A 17,395-nucleotide genomic window follows, 5' to 3' on the forward strand; every position below is an offset into this window, starting at 1 on the left:
TGGGGTCCAATTTCTCCTGGTACCCTTGGGAAAATAAAAAAATGGTGACTAAAAGATCATGTTTGTGGAAAAAATACGAATTTTTTTATTTTCACGCCCGGGCGTTGTAAACTTCTGTGAAGCACTGGGGGGTTCAAAGTGCTCACCACACATCTAGATAAGTTCCTTGGGGGGTCTAGTATACAAAATGGTGTCATTTGTGGTGGGTTTCCACTGTTTAGGTACATTAGGGGCTCTCCAAAGGCAACATGACACCCGCAGACCATTCCATCAAAGTCTGCATTCCAAAACGTCACTACTTCCCTTCCGAGCCCCGACGTGTGTCCATACAGTAGTTTTCTCCCACATATGGGGTGTCAGCGTACTCAGGACAAATTGGACAACAACTTTTGGGGTCCAATTTCTCCTGTTACCCTTGGGAAAATGAAAAAATTGGGGACTAATTGATCATGTTTGTGGAAAAAATACGATTTTTTTATTTTCATGCCCTGGCATTATAAACTTCTGTGAAGCCCTTGGGGGTTCAAAGTTCTCACCTCACATCTAGATACGTTCCTTAGTGGGTCTAGTTTTCAAAATGGGGTCATTTGTGGGGGGTTTCCACTGTTTAGGTACATTAGGGGCTCTCCAAAGGCAACATGACACCCGCAGACCATTCCATCAAAGTCTGCATTCCAAAACGTCACTACTTCCCTTCCGAGCCCCAACGTGTGCCCATACAGTAGTTTTCTCCCACATATGGGGTATCAGCATACTCAGGACAAATTGGACAACAACTTTTGGGGTCCAATTTCTCCTGGTACCCTTGGGAAAATAAAAAAATGGTGACTAAAAGATCATGTTTGTGGAAAAAATACGAATTTTTTATTTTCACGCCCGGGCGTTGTAAACTTCTGTGAAGCACTGGGGGGTTCAAAATGCTCACCACACATCTAGATAAGTTCCTTGGGGGGTCTAGTTTACAAAATGGTGTCATTTGTGGGGGGTTTCCACTGTTTAGGTACATTAGGGGCTCTCCAAAGGCAACATGACACCCGCAGACCATTCCATCAAAGTCTGCATTCCAAAACGTCACTACTTCCCTTCCGAGCCCCGACGTGTGCCCATACAGTAGTTTTCTCCCACGTATGGGGTATCAGCATACTCAGGACAAATTGGACAACAACTTTTGGGGTCCAATTTCTCCTGATACCCTTGGGAAAATAAAAAAATGGTGACTAAAAGATCATGTTTGTGGAAAAAATACAAATTTTTTATTTTCACGCCCGGGCGTTGTAAACTTCTGTGAAGCACTGGGGGGGTCAAAGTGCTCACCACACATCTAGATAAGTTCCTTAGGGGGTCTAGTTTCCAAAATGGTGTCATTTGTGGGGGGTTTCCTCTGTTTTGGTACATCAGGGGTTTTCCAAACGCGACATGGTGTCCGATCTCAATTCCAGCCAAAAACGTCAAATGGCGCTGCTTCCCTTCCGAGCTCTGCCATGCGCCCAAATAGTGGTTTACCCCCACATGTGGGGTATCAGCGTACTCAGGACAAATTGCACAATAACTTTTAGGGTCCTGTTACCCTTGGGAAAATAAAAATTGGGGTGAAAAGATCATTTTTGTGGAAAAAATATGATTTTTTAATTGTACCGCTGTACGTTATAAACTTCTGTAAAGCCCTTGTGGGTTCAAAGTTCTCACCACATATCTAGATAAGTTCCTTGGGGGGTCTAGTTTCCAAAATGGGGTCACTTGTAGGGGGTTTCCACTGTTTAGGTACATCAGGGACACTCCAAACGTGACATGGCGTCCAATCTGAATTCCAGCCAATTTTGCATTGAAAAAGTCAAACGGCGCTCCTTCCATTCTGAGCTCTGCCATGCGCCGAAAGTCGTTCCCCCCCACATATCAGGTATCTGCGTACTCAGGACAAATTGCACAATAACTTTTGCAGTTCAATTTCTCCTGTTACCCTTGGTAAAATAAAAAAAATTGAACCTGAAGTATTTTTTTTATGAAAAAAAGTTAGATGTTCATTTTTTTTTAAATATTCAAAAAAATTCCTGTGACGCACCTAAAGGGTTAATAAACTTCTTGAATGTGGTTTTGAGCACCTTAACGGGTGCAGTTTTTAGAATGGTGTCACTTTTGGGTATTTTCTATCATATAGACCCCTCAAAGTGGCTTCAAATGTGATGTGGTCCTAAAAATAAAATGGTGTTGTAAAAATGAGAAATCGCTGGTCAACTTTTAACCCTTATAACTTCCTAGTAAAAAAAAATTTGGGTTCCAAAGTTGTGCTGATGTAAAGTAAACATGTGGGAAATGTTAGTTATCAAGTTTTTTGTGTGCCGTATCTCTGTGATTTAAGGGCAAAAAAATTCAAAGTTGGAAAATTGCGAAATTTTCAAAATTTTCGCCAAATTTCCATTTTTCTCACAAATAAACGCAAGTTATTTGAATGAAATTTTACCACTAACATGAAGTACAATATGTCACGAGAAAACAATGTCAGAATCACCGGGATCCATGGAAGCGTTCCAGAGTTATGACCTCATAAAGGTACAGTGGTCAGAATTGTAAAAATTGGCCCGGTCATGAACGTGCAAACCACCCTTGGGGGTGAAGGGGTTAAATTACCGTATATACTCACGTATAAGCCGAGATTTTCAGCCCATTTTTTGGGGCTGAAAGTCCCTCTCTTGGTTATACGCGAGTCATATACTGGGGTTGGTGGAGGAGGGGGAGCGCGGGTGTCAGAGATCATACTCACCCCCTGCTGACGCGGTCTCTGCAGCCCCCCTGCTTGTTCCATAGTCTTGGCGTCCCTGCTATTCCTACGTTCAGCGGTCACATGGTGCCGCTCATTAAAGTCATGAATATGCACATATTCATGACTTTAATGAGCGCTACCACGTGACCGCTGACACCTGGAAGCGCTGCTGCACCGAGACCATGGAAGAAGCCGGTGGAGCTGCAGAGTTCATGCGCCAAGAGGGGGTGAGTATGATGGGGGAGGATGGGGAGCAGTGCAATATTCACCTTTCCCTGCTCCACCCCCGGGCACCACTCCATCCTCCGCATCGTTTGTTCCGACAGCTGTGGGGATGTTTAACAAATGTATAAGTGTAAAGCATCCCAAGACTAAATGAAGTTCAAAGTGTATGGGGGGGAATTGGTGAGTTACAAGTACCAGTCTATCCGCATCTGCTGTCCATATAGACTTATTTTGTAAAGTGTGTATTGTTCTTGTAATGTTCTTGATCTTTGTTCTGCTGCTGTAATACTGTAATTTCCTCCGGGATCAATAAAGTTTATCTAATCTAATCTAATCTAATCTAATCCTCTGACTGTGATGTTCAGGTTAGAGGGCGCGATGACGTAGTCAGTGCGCGTCCTCTGCTGAACATCACTGCAGAGACCCGGGAGACAGAGCGGCGCGTGGCGATGGAATGGGGACAGGTGAATATCGCCAGTGCCGGGGGCCTGAGCCAGCGGCAGCACCGGCACCTGGCCCCCAGGGACGGAGAGGTAATTTTTTTTTTTTAATAGCAGCAGCAGCAGCAATATATGGGTGGTATTTATCTATGGAGCATCTTCTTGGGCCACCATTAACCCTTATGCAGCATATGGGGGGGTATCTATCATGGAGCATCTTCTTGGGCCACCATTAACCCTTGTGCAGCAATATATGGGGGGTATTTATCTATGGAGCATCTTTTTGGGCCACCATTAACCCTTGTGCAGCATTTTATGGGGGGTATTTATCTATGGAGCATCTTCTTGGGCCACTATTAACCTTTGTGCAGCAATATATGGGGGGTATTTACCTATGGAGCATCTTCTTGGGCCACCATTAACCCTTGTGCAGCATTTTATGGGGGGGCATTTATCTATGGAGCATCTTCTTGGGTCACCATTAACCCTTGTGCAGCAATATATGGGTGGTATTTATGTATGGAGCATCTTCTTGGGCCACCATTAACCCTTGTGCAGCAATATATGGGGGTATTTATTGATGTAGTATCTTTTTGGGCCACCATTAACCCTTGTGTTGCATTTTATGGGGGGGTATTTATCTATGGGGCATCTTCTTGGGCCACCATTAACCCTTGTGCTGCATTGTATGGGGGGTATTTATCTATGGAGCATCTTCTTGGGCCACCATTAAACCTTGTGCAGCATTTTATGGGGGGTATTTATCTATGGAGTATCTTTTTGGGCCATCATTAACCTTTGTGCAGCACCGCCCTCGGCTTATACTCGAGTCAATAAGTTTTCCCAGTTTTTTGTAGCAAAATTAGGGGGTCTCGGCTTATACACAAATATATACGGTAGTATAATTGGAATGTGTCCTTTGGACAGAGTTTTGTTAACTGCAATTTTTTTTCTCAATCAGATCCAAATATATACTAAATAAACATATAACTGAAGTGTGACATAAATAGAAGCATTTGAGTACATGACAAAATGTCTTTCACAGACAAGCTGTCCATTGTTTTTTTCCAAGTTTAAAAAATATGGCCCATGGATAAAACAGATGCTGAAGTTGGTTCCTTATTCAACCTGTGTTACATTCCCCAATGATATTAGTCATCCACTTACTCATAAGTGAACATTGCTTATTAATTAATCAGTTTTTATAAAAAAAAAAAAAGCGAAAGAGAAACCTATGCATAGTGATCTGGTGACCAAAATGTCAACTGCATACTACCCATATGTGTGATAAAGGGATTCAGTTTCAACATATATGAGGCCTAACTCTATGACTTGATTTGTAGGGTACGACAGAAGCATTTCCCAATGTATATCCTAAACTTGCAAAACACTGGAAAGTGAACAGCAAGTGGGGACAGATGCTTGCTTTGCTAATGTTTATACATAGGCAGTGCAAACGGAAGAAGCCATAGCTATTTCACATGTGGAATGCAAAAATGATCAGCAATCAGATTTTTCACAATTTGTTAAATTTTTTTCCCCTTATTTATGATGACAAAACATTGTTATTTTTGTGAAGTAGTAATTGCTTCTCAACTTCAACTAAAATATTATCCTTTTATTGGGATCCGCAACAGGTTTTCTACTCACAAAATGATGAAGCAATTACAAAGGCTTTTTATGAAGCCATCCAAAAATTATGCAAGTTTATGAGTGAATTACTTTGCTGTAACGACAGAATTTATCATTTATATTGTTTCTCCAGCATTTTATCACAATGGCTGATTTATCACAAAACAAGAATCTGAGAGTGTCTTTATTAAAGAGAATCTGACAGCAGATTCCTGCTATGTAATCTTACAGCAACATGATGTAGGGACAGAGACCCTGATTCTAGCAATCTGTCACTTAGTATACTAGGGGCCGCAGTTGTGATAGAATCACAGTTTTCTCTGCTGCAGATTTAGGGTCACACTCTTAATTGACAGCTTTCTGTGTACATTGTATAGTGGCAGAGAGCTGTTAATCAGTGATGGGGGCATGGTTGGACTAGAAGGCACCAGGCCATTTGTCCTGTAGTGATAATCTCCTGCTGAGAAAACACTGTATTGAAAGACAGGGCTGCCACTAGGAATTTTGGGGCCCCATGCTGGCAAAATTTTAGGGGTCCCCTTGAGACTCCGTCCAGGCTCCACCCCAGCGCCGCCTCCACCCCTCGAACTGTCCACAGTCCCACCGCTCTCTCTTGGAAAAACTCCACTTCTCAACAATCACACATTAACAGTTCCCATCACCAGATCACACATATAGCCAGCAGCTTTTGTTTTGGCCAAAAGATTTTTTAAGTCGCCACCACGACAAGGTAGACTCTTTTGGCCGAGCTCTATTCTATCCTATTAATCATTTGTTAAAATATCCAATACAATTTAGGTATACTTTTATTTATATTTTATTTTTTTAAAATGACCAATAATATCACATACAAGGGACAAATACCACCACACCATGACTAGACACCATATTACCACCACATAGTGACCTATAATGCCACTTACAAGGAACAAATACCACCACACCATGACCAGACCACATATTACCACCACATGGTGACCAATAATACCACATACAAGGAACAAATACCACCACACAATGACCAGACCACATATTACCACCACATGGTGACTGAATACTAACAATACTGATCATTAATAAAAAAAAAATACTATCACCTTAAGTGCCATTATACACAAGAGATCTGTACTTTGTATGCAGTGTCTGTGTACAGGTAATACAGTGATCGCCGGTGACATTATACACAGGACTTCTGTATATAGTGTATAGGTAATACAGTGATCACTGGTGACATTGTACACAGGACCGCTGTATATAGCATGCAGTGTATAGTGTCAGTGTACAGGTAATACACTGACTCACCAGTGACATCTCTAGGTGAAGTCCTTCATCTTTGCTTTTCATCTTCATCCAGCCAGGGCTTGTCTCTGCAGGAAATAGCACAGTTATCTAGAGCACCGCTTGCAGAACACCAGATGAAGAAAAAAAGGTGACAGTGTCGCTCTCCACAGTAACAGGATTGCCTCCCCCATTTAAAACAGTGTCCTCAAAAAATAAAATAAATACATCACTGCAGTAATAATATCCCTTAATTAGCCCCTATTGTAATAATATCACATACAAGGGACAAATACCACCACACCATGACTAGACACCATATTACCACCACATAGTGACCTATAATGCCACTTACAAGGAACAAATACCACCACACCATGACCAGACCACATATTACCACCACATGGTGACCAATAATACCACATACAAGGAACAAATACCACCACACAATGACCAGACCAAATATTACCACCACATGGTGACTGAATACTAACAATACTGATCATTAATAAAAAAAAAAATACTATCACCTTAAGTGCCATTATACACAAGAGATCTGTACTTTGTATGCAGTGTCTGTGTACAGGTAATACAGTGATCGCCAGTGACATTATACACAGGACTTCTGTATATAGTGTATAGGTAATACAGTGATCACTGGTGACATTGTACACAGGACCGCTGTATATAGCATGCAGTGTATAGTGTCAGTGTACAGGTAATACACTGACTCACCAGTGACATCTCTAGGTGAAGTCCTTCATCTTTGCTTTTCATCTTCATCCAGCCAGGGCTTGTCTCTGCAGGAAATAGCACAGTTATCTAGAGCACCGCTTGCAGAACACCAGATGAAGAAAAAAAGGTGACAGTGTCGCTCTCCACAGTAACAGGATTGCCTCCCCCATTTAAAACAGTGTCCTCAAAAAATAAAATAAATACATCACTGCAGTAATAATATCCCTTAATTAGCCCCTATTGTAATAATGTCCCCCATCCTTGCCCCCGTGTGTCTCATTCCTGGCTCCAGCCATATGTTCTCCCATCCTGCCCTCATGAGTATCCATTCTGCACCCATGTGATGTCCCATCCTGTACCAATCCTGCCCCATGGTCCTGCCGATGTCTCCATTCTGCCCCATCTGTTTCCATCCTGCCCCATCTGTCTCCATCCTGCACCATGTCTCCACTTGCACCATGTCTCCCATCCTGCCCCATGCCTCCCATCCTGCCCCGGTGCCTCACATCCTGCCCCCGTGCCTCGCATCCTGCCCCCGTGCCTCACATCCTGCCCCCATGCCTCCCATCCTGCCCCCATGTCTCATCCTGCCCCCATGTCTCCCATCCTGTCCCTGTGACTCCCATCATGCCGTGTCTCCAATCTTGCCCCGTATCTCTCATCCTGTCCCTGTGTCTCCCATCATGACCCCATGTCTCCCATCATGCCCCTGTGCCTCACATCCTACCCCCGTGTCTCCAATCCTACCCTCGTGTCTCCATTCTCCACTGAGCCGTGCAGCAGCAGCACGGGCAGACGGGAAATGTTTACTTACTGCTCTGCACCTGCAAGTCCCAGCAATGTGTGTACCAGGGAGACGGGGCACCGTCTCTGTGCCTCAGCCCTGGTAACAGTCACTTTCCTGGCACCGTGCACACCTCGGTAATCGGGGACGTTAGGGGAAGAAGTGTCAGCAAACACAGCAGGGATTACAGGGAGAGTCAGCACCACGTTATCTGATTGCAGGGGGCGGCACCGGTGCCGCGCTGACGCCCTCTTTCTTGAGGGACTCACCGCTGCCTGAGGCAAAGTGCTCAACATGCCTCATTATAGGTGCCACCCTGGTTGTCACGTTGTGTTTTTGCCATCTTTTTTCCCAAGCATTTTTTCCATGGATAAAGCGGCATTTTACTATCCCAGCAAAGTGAATTAGATTTCAGAAGTCTCTTGCACACAGTGTTTATTTTTATAATGCAGAAACAGGAAAAATATGCATAGAAAATGTATGCAAAAACATGCTTTTTTAATGCAGCGTGTTTCTGGCAAGTGATACATTTACAGTGGGGAAAAAAGTATTTAGTCAGTCACCAATTGTGCAAGTTCTCCCACTTAAAAAGATGAGAGGCCTGTAATTGACATCATACTTAGACCACAACTATGAGAGTCAAAATGAGAAAACAAATCTAGAAAATCACCTTGTCTGATTTGGCAAGATTTATTTATCAAATTATGGTGGAAAATAAGTATTTAGTTGTTGTTAACAAAAGTTCATCTCAATATTTTGTATCCTTTGTTGGCAATCACAGAGGTCAAACGTTTTCTGTAAGTCTTCACAAGGTTGGCACACACTGTTGGTGATATATTGACCCATTCCTCCATGCAGGCCTCCTCTAGAGCAGTGATGTTTTGGGCCTGTTGCTGGGCAACATGGACTTTCAAATCCCTCCAAAGGTTTTCTATGATGTTGAGATCTGAAGACTGGCTAGGCCACTCGATCACCTTCATATGCTTCTTACGATGCCACTCCTTCATTGGTGGTGTGCTTGGGATCATTATCATGCTGAAAGACCCATCCACTTTTCATCTTCAATGCCCATGCTGATGGAAGGAGGTTTGCACTCAAAATCTCACGATACATGGCCCCATTCATTCTTTCATATACACGGATCAGTCGCCCTGGTCCCTTTGCAGAGAAACAGCCCTAAAACATGATGTTGCCTTCTCCATGCTTCACAGTAAGTATGGTGATCTTTGGATGCCACTCAGCATTCTTTCTCCTCCAAACACGACGAGTTTTGTTTCTTCCAAACAGTTCTACTTTCGTTTCATCAGAACAGTCTTCCAATACTCTTTTGGATAATACAAATGCTCTCTAAAAAGTTTCAGTTGGACATGTACAAGCTTAAGCAGGGGGACACATCTGGCACTGCAGGATCTGAGACCCTGGCGGCGTAGTGTTACTGATGGTAGCCTTTGTTACAGTGGTCCTAGCTCTATGCAGGTCATTCACTAGGTCCCCCTGTGTGGTTCTTGGTTTTTTGCTCACCGTTCTTGTGATCAATTTGACCCCACGGAGTGAGATCTTGCGTAGAGCTCCAGATCAAGGGAGATTATCAATGGTCTTGTATGTCTTCCATTTTCTTATTATTGCACCCACAGTTGATTTCATCACACCAAGCTGCTTGCTTATTGCAGATTAAGTCTTCCCAGACTGGTGCAGGAATACAATTTTGTTTCTGGTGTCCTTTGACAGCTCTTTGGTCTTCACCATAGTGGAGTTTGGAGTGTGACTGTTTGAGGTTGTGGAGAGGTGTCTTTTATACTGCTAACAAGTTCAAACAGGTGCCATTAAGTTACAGGTCTGTGAGAGCCAGAAATCTTGCATGTTTTTAGGTGACCAAATACTTATTTTCCACCATAATTTGCAAAATAAATCTTGCCAAATCAGACAAGGTGATTTTCTGGATTTGTTTTCCCATTTTGACTCTCATAGTTGTGGTCTACCTATGATGTCAATTACAGGCCACTCTCATCTTTTTAAGTGGGAGAACTCGCACAATTGGAGGCTGACTAAATACTTTTTTCCCGCACTGTATAATGCAGTAATGTCTGTAGCAAATGCTTAATGTGCAGTGTCAGACTGTCCATCTGGCAATTCTGGTAAATGCCAGAAGGGCCTGTCTAGTCGTGGGCTGCCTTGTCTGCTACTGTACGTTGTTAACAGAATTGGGGTTCTCAAGACACCCATACTGCTAAGAGTTGTGACGGAGCACAAAGTCGCTGACTCGGTCACTTACCCCAGCAGGTCACTGGTGTCATTTGAACTCTGATCATGTAGTAAATCTTGTTTTCTTCCATCCAGGGTAATATTAGTAATCTATCCCATCTGATGCTTGGGGATGGGGACAGCATGGGCCTATGTGATTTCAAATGCCAGGGCTGAATTTTAGCCCCAGTCCATACCTGTTAATGTGTATACAGTATATGCCCTAAGACGCTGCGGTTTTTTTTTCAGTGACACAAATTAGCAAAAAAACTCCAAGTGTGCACATACTCTAGAACAGAAACAGAGACACTTGCCTCTCTTTGGCCTCTTTATCAGTCCATGCATTTCATTTCTCAGTGTCTGAGCCCGATGCTCTTTATTGGGTCCTCATAAAACACAACCCAAATATAATATCTACAATGAGAACGATATTACAGTGAAAGAGAATGAGACCCAGGCTGAAGTTTCCACTCCACTTTCCTTAACCATGTGACTTCCAGTTGAGTTGTGAGATGCCTTAGAGTTATATGCCAGCACTAACCTTTCATTCCCTGCGTTCGACCCCATTTTTAGTATCGACTACACGCAGTCCTTTAATTGTCAGCATCACTGCAGATTTGGGGGAGATAGGGTCATTGCAGTGCAGGGGACAGAGGAACTCCTAGCTGCATTCTTGCTCAGCATCAGGCATGCAGCATGGAGCTTCTGGGCGAGTGTAAAGACTTAGCTAGACACATCGAGCCCGATGTCACATGCTCTTCCTCTCTTCAGAGTACCCCTTTAAAAAGAATCTATCACAAGTTTTTGCTACCTAATCTAAGAACAGTATAATGTAGCAGAAGAGAACTTGATATCAGCAATGTATCACTTACTGGTCTGTCTTTCAACAGGTCTCGCCATCAGGACATTACTGCCCTGACTGGCGTATGGAGCCCGATCAGCAGAGGGCGCACACATGGGGCAGAATGTAGACAAGGGGTAGAATGGAGACACAGGGGCTGAATGGAGACACGGGGCTGAATGGAGACACGGGGGCAGAATGGATACAAGGGCAGGATTGGAGACAAGGGGCAGGATTGGAGACAAGGGCAGGATTGGAGACAAGGGGGCAGAATGTAGACAAGGGGCAGGATGGACACACAGGGGCAGGATGGGAGACACGAGGGCAGGATGGGAGACATGGGGGCAGGATAGGAGACATGGGGGCACAATGGAGACACAGGCAGGATTGGAGACACAGGCGGCAGGATGGGAGACATGGGGGCAGGATGGGAGACATGGGGGCACAATGGAGACACAGGCAGGATTGGAGACACAGGGGGCAGGATGGAGACATGGTGCAGGTTGGAAACACAGGGGGCAGGATGGAGACATGGTGCAGGATGGAGATATGTGGGCAGGAACATGGGGTAGGATGGAGACAGATGGGGCAGGATGGATACAGATGTTGCAGGATCATGGGGCAGGAAGGAGACCGATGGTGCAAGATCATGGGGCAGGATGGAGACAGATGGTGTAGGATCATGGGGCAGGATGGAGACAGATGGTGCAGGATCATGGAGCACGATGTAGACAGATGGTGTAGGATCATGGGGCAGGATGGATACGACAGAGACAGATGGGGAAGGATCATGGGGCAGATGGAGCAGGATGGAGACATCATTGTGTAGGATCATGGGGCAGGATGGATATGATGGAAACAGATGGGGCAGTATCATGGGGCAGATGGGGCAGGATCATGGGGCAGATGAGGCAGGATAATGGAATAGGGCAGGATCATGGGACAGATGGGGCAGGGTCATGGGGCAGGAAGGGGAGATCATGTGGGGCAGGAGGGGACATCACATGGGGGCAGGATAGGAGAACATATGGCTGGAGCCAGGAATGACACACACGGGGTCCAGGATGGGGGATATTATTACCATAGGGGCTAATTAAGGGATATTATTACTGCAGTGATGTATTTATTTTATTTTTTGAGGATACTGTTTTAAATGGGGGGGCGGTCCTGTTACTGTACAGAGCAACACTGTCGCCGTTTTTTTCTTCATCTGGTGTAGTTTAGAATTTGGGAAAAAATAAGTACTGTGTTGTGCAAGCAGTGCTTTAGATAACTGTGTTACTTCCTGCAGAGACGAGCCCTGGCTGGAAGAAGTGACTGGATGAAGATTAAAAGCGAAGATGGACTTCACCTAGAGACGTCACTGGTGAGTCAGTGTGTCACCTGTACACTGACACTGTACACTGTATACTATATACAGCTGTCCTGTGTACAATGTCACCAGCGATCGCTGTATTACTGTGAAGGGTTAAACTAAAATCAAAACCATTTTTGTGCTTGTAACTCTATCTTGTTGTTTACAAGATAAATTCTGTTAGCTGTTATGACTAGTTCACACCAGTATGAACAAAGGGGGTTGTTGTGTAGTGGCATTGACTCATAAAGTTCTGCAACTTTTTTCCATGTCACGTAGCTAGGGACATATTCTGGTTTTCTTGCAATACTATTGGCTTATAAAGTAAATGTATTATGATGTTATTGGTAGCTGTGTACTTTGTATAAGCAGAATACTATAAAAGAGGTGACATAATAAACGGGGTTAGCGATCTGCCTTGATCCTCCCAAACAGAGACTCATCTCTGTCTGGTCATTCTCAGTTGCTAGCAACACCCTGTGGATTAATTTGGAAATCACTTGGTCAAGCGTGAAGGGTCACTCTAGATCCTCCCTCAACATTACCTTTACATTATACACTATATACAGAGCTCCTGTGTATAATGTTAATGGTGATCACTGTATTATCTGTACACAGACACTGCATACTAAGTACAGATCTCCTGTGTATAATGGCACTTATGGTGCTATTAGTATTGTTTTTTATTACTGATCAGCATTGTAGTATTCAGTCACTATGTGGTGGTGATATTTATCCCCTGTATGTGATATTATTGGTCTTTTTAAAAATTGAAAAATAAATATATACCTAAATTGTATTGGATATTTTAACAAATGTTTACTAGGCTACAGTAGAGTAGGGCCTAGCCAAAAGAGTCTACCTTGTCGTGCTAGGTGACAGCCCCTCTGCCTGCTCCCGGAACGCTGCGATCATGTTTGATCGCAGTGTACAGGGGTTAAAGTGCCGAGAGTGGTTCGTGACCGCTCCTGGCACTTAGTGCTGGGTGTCAGCTGTGATAACACTGCACAACAAATTTCAGGGAAGTTCTTGTCCCCTGAGAAAATTTTATTGTATCTTATAGATTTTGATATGCTGAACATGAATATGTGCTCTAAAAGTCTGTATCACGTAAGGTTTATAACCCCATCATGACTGGAGCTTTTTTCAATTTTTCATTTTTCGCTCCCTTTCTTTCCAGAGCCATAACTTTTTAATTTTTCCATCAATATGGCCATGTGAGGGCTTATTTTTTGCAGGACGAGTTATACTTTTGAACAACACCATTGGTTTTACCATGTCATGTACTCGAAAACGGGAAAAAAATTCGAAGTGCGGTGAAATTGCAAAAAAAAGTGCAATCCCACACTCATTTTTTGCTTGTTTTTTTGCTAGGTTCACTAAATGCTAAAACTGACCTGCCATTATGATTCTCCAGGTCAATACGAGTTCATAGACATCAAACATGTCTAGGTTCTCTTTTATCTAAGTGGTGAAAAATAATTCCAAAGTTTGCTAAAAAAAAAAGCACAATTTTCCGACACCCGTAGCGTCTACTTTTCGTGACTTTGGGTTGAGTGAGGGCTTATTTTTTGAGTGCCGAGCTGACATTTTTAATGATACCACATTTGTGCTGATCCATTCTTTTGATTGCCTGTTATTGCATTTTAATGCAATGTTGCAGCGACCAAAAAAACATAATTCTGGCGTTTTGATTTTTTTAATCACTACGACGTTTAGCGATCAGGTTAAATTTTTTTTATTGATAGATCGGGTGAACATGGCAATACCAAATATGTGTAGGTTTGATTTTTTTTATTATTTTATTTTGATTGGGGCGAAAGGGCGGAGATTTGAACTTTTTATTTTTAAATTTTTTTTTTTACTTTTGGCATGCTTCAATAGCCTCCATAGGAGGCTGGAAGCTGCCATAGCTCGATCACCTCTGCTACGTAGAGGTGATGCTCATATCACCTCTATGCAGCAGAATTACAGGCTTGCTATGAGCGCCGACCACAGGGTGGCGCTCATAGCAGTCTGCCATCAAAAACCAGAGGTCTCGAGGAGACCTCTGGTTGTGATGGCAACACAGCGATGACCCCCGATCACGTGACAGGGATTGCGGCTGCGCCTATTTCCGGACTGGTGTCCGGAAGTGCATTTAAATGCCCGCTGTCAGAGTTTAACAGCGGCATTTAAATACTTAATAGGCGTGGGCGGATCGCAATTCCGCTTGTGCCTATTGCAGGCACATGTTAGTTGTTAAAAACAGCTGACATGTCGCTGCTTTGAGGTGGGCTCACTGCCGGAGCCCACCTCAAAGCGGGGGATACTGGCAGCTAACATACTTTTCCGTTAACTGGCAGTGAGGGGTTAAGAAACAACAGTTTATTGTCTACGTTATGACGTCTGAGACACTACATACATGTGCATCGATGTCAGTAGCAAAAGCAATTGTTCAAAAGTGTTTTGCAGATGACTTTCGTTTATAATTTGTGTCAGATGCTTCTTGAATAAGATACCAGCAATAGTCAGCCAGCATTGACATACTGCACTTTCTATCTTTTCTCCATCAGCACAATGTCTTGGTGAAATCTTTCACAGTGTTCATCGCTAACGGCACCAAGATTGGCTGGAAAAAAGTTCAAGTGAGAATGTAGAAAATGCATTTTTAGTGACATATTGCATTTCATCAAATGATATTCTGTGAGCATGTTGTCCACAAGTTGTTCAAAGTTTGGTGCCCTGCTGTTGCCAATGAAGTTGAAGGTCACATCTTTAACCCCTTCACCCCCAAGGGTGGTTTGCACGTTCATGACCGGGCCAATTTTTACAATTCTGACCACTGTACCTTTATGAGGTCATAACTCTCGAACGCTTCCATGGATCCCGGTGATTCTGACACTGTTTTCTCGTGACATATTGTACTTCATGTTAGTGGTAAAATTTCATTCAAATAACTTGCGTTTATTTGTGAGAAAAACGGAAATTTGGCGAAAATTTTGAAAATTTCGCAATTTTCCAACTTTGAATTTTTATGCCCTTAAATCACAGAGATACGGCACACAAAAAACTTGATAACTAACATTTCCCACATGATTACTTTACATCAGCACAATTTTGGAACCAAAATTTTTTTTTGTTAGGAAGTTATAAGGGTTAAAAGTTGACCAGCGATTTCTCATTTTTACAACACCATTTTATTTTTAGGACCACATCACATTTGAAGCCACTTTGAGGGGTCTATATGATAGAAAATACCCAAAAGTGACACCATTCTAAAAACTGCACCCCTTAAGGTGCTCAAAACCACATTCAAGAAGTTTATTAACCCTTTAGGTGCGTCACATGAAATTTTTTGAATATTTAAAAAAAAATGAACATCTAACTTTTTTTCATAAAAAAAATAATTCAGGTTCAATTTTTTTTATTTTACCAAGGGTAACAGGAGAAATTGAACTGCAAAAGTTATTGTGCAATTTGTCCTGAGTACGCAGATACCTGATATGTGGGGGGGAACGACTGTTTCGGCGCATGGCAGAGCTCAGAATGGAAGGAGCGCAGTTTGACTTTTTCAATGCAAAATTGGCTGGAATTCAGATTGGACGCCATGTCACGTTTGGAGAGTCCCTGATGTACCTAAACAGTGGAAACCCCCTACAAGTGACCCCATTTTGGAAACTAGACCCCCCAAGGAACTTATCTAGATATGTGGTGAGAACTTTGAACCCACAAGGGCTTTACAGAAGTTTATAACGTACAGCGGTACAATTAAAAAATCATATTTTTTCCACAAAAATGATCTTTTCACCCCAATTTTTATTTTCCCAAGGGTAACAGGACCCTAAAAGTTATTGTGCAATTTGTCCTGAGTACGCTGATACCCCACATGTGGGGGTAAACCACTATTTGGGCGCATGGCAGAGCTCGGAAGGGAAGCAGCGCCATTTGACGTTTTTGGCTGGAATTGAGATTGGACACCATGTCGCGTTTGGAAAACCCCTGATGTACCAAAACAGTGGAAACCCCCCACAAATGACACCATTTTGGAAAATAGACCCCCTAAGGAACTTATCTAGATGTGTGGTGAGAACTTTGAACCCCCATGGGCTTCACAGAAGTTTATAACATAAAGCCATACAATTAAAAAATCATATTTTTTTCCACAAAAATGATCTTTTCACCCTCAATTCTTATTTTCCCAAGGGTAACAGGACCCTAAAAGTTATTGTGCAATTTGTCCTGAGTACGCTGATACCCCACATGTGGGGGTAAACCACTATTTGGGCGCATGGCAGAGCTCGGAAGGGAAGCAGCGCCACTTGACGTTTTTGGCTGGAATTGAGATCGGACACCATGTCGCGTTTGGAAAACCCCTGATGTACCAAAACAGTGGAAACCCCCCACAAATGACACCATTTTGGAAAATAGACCCCCTAAGGAACTTATCTAGATGTGTGGTGAGAACTTTGAACCCCCATGGGCTTCACAGAAGTTTATAACATAAAGCCATACAATTAAAAAATCATATTTTTTTCCACAAAAATGATCTTTTCACCCTCAATTCTTATTTTCCCAAGGGTAACAGGACCCTAAAAGTTATTGTGCAATTTGTCCTGAGTACGCTGATACCCCACATGTGGGGGTAAACCACTATTTGGGCGCATGGCAGAGCTCGGAAGGGAAGCAGCGCCACTTGACGTTTTTGGCTGGAATTGAGATCGGACACCATGTCGCGTTTGGAAAACCCCTGATGTACCAAAACAGTGGAAACCCCCCACAAATGACACCATTTTGGAAACTAGACCCCCTAAGGAACTTATCTAGATGTGTGGTGAGCACTTTGACCCCCCAGTGCTTCACAGAAGTTTACAACGCCCGGGCGTGAAAATAAAAAATTCGTATTTTTTCCACAAACATGATCTTTTAGTCACCATTTTTTTATTTTCCCAAGGGTACCAGGAGAAATTGGACCCCAAAAGTTGTTGTCCAATTTGTCCTGAGTATGCTGATACCCCATATGTGGGAGAAAACTACTGTATGGGCACACGTCGGGGCTCGGAAGGGAAGTAGTGACGTTTTGGAATGCAGACTTTGATGGAATGGTCTGCGGGTGTCATGTTGCCTT

The sequence above is a fragment of the Dendrobates tinctorius genome, unplaced genomic scaffold (genome assembly GCF_039654945.1).
Source record: "Dendrobates tinctorius isolate UK_male_01 unplaced genomic scaffold, ASM3965494v1 ptg000049l, whole genome shotgun sequence".
NCBI lineage: Eukaryota > Metazoa > Chordata > Amphibia > Anura > Dendrobatidae > Dendrobates > Dendrobates tinctorius.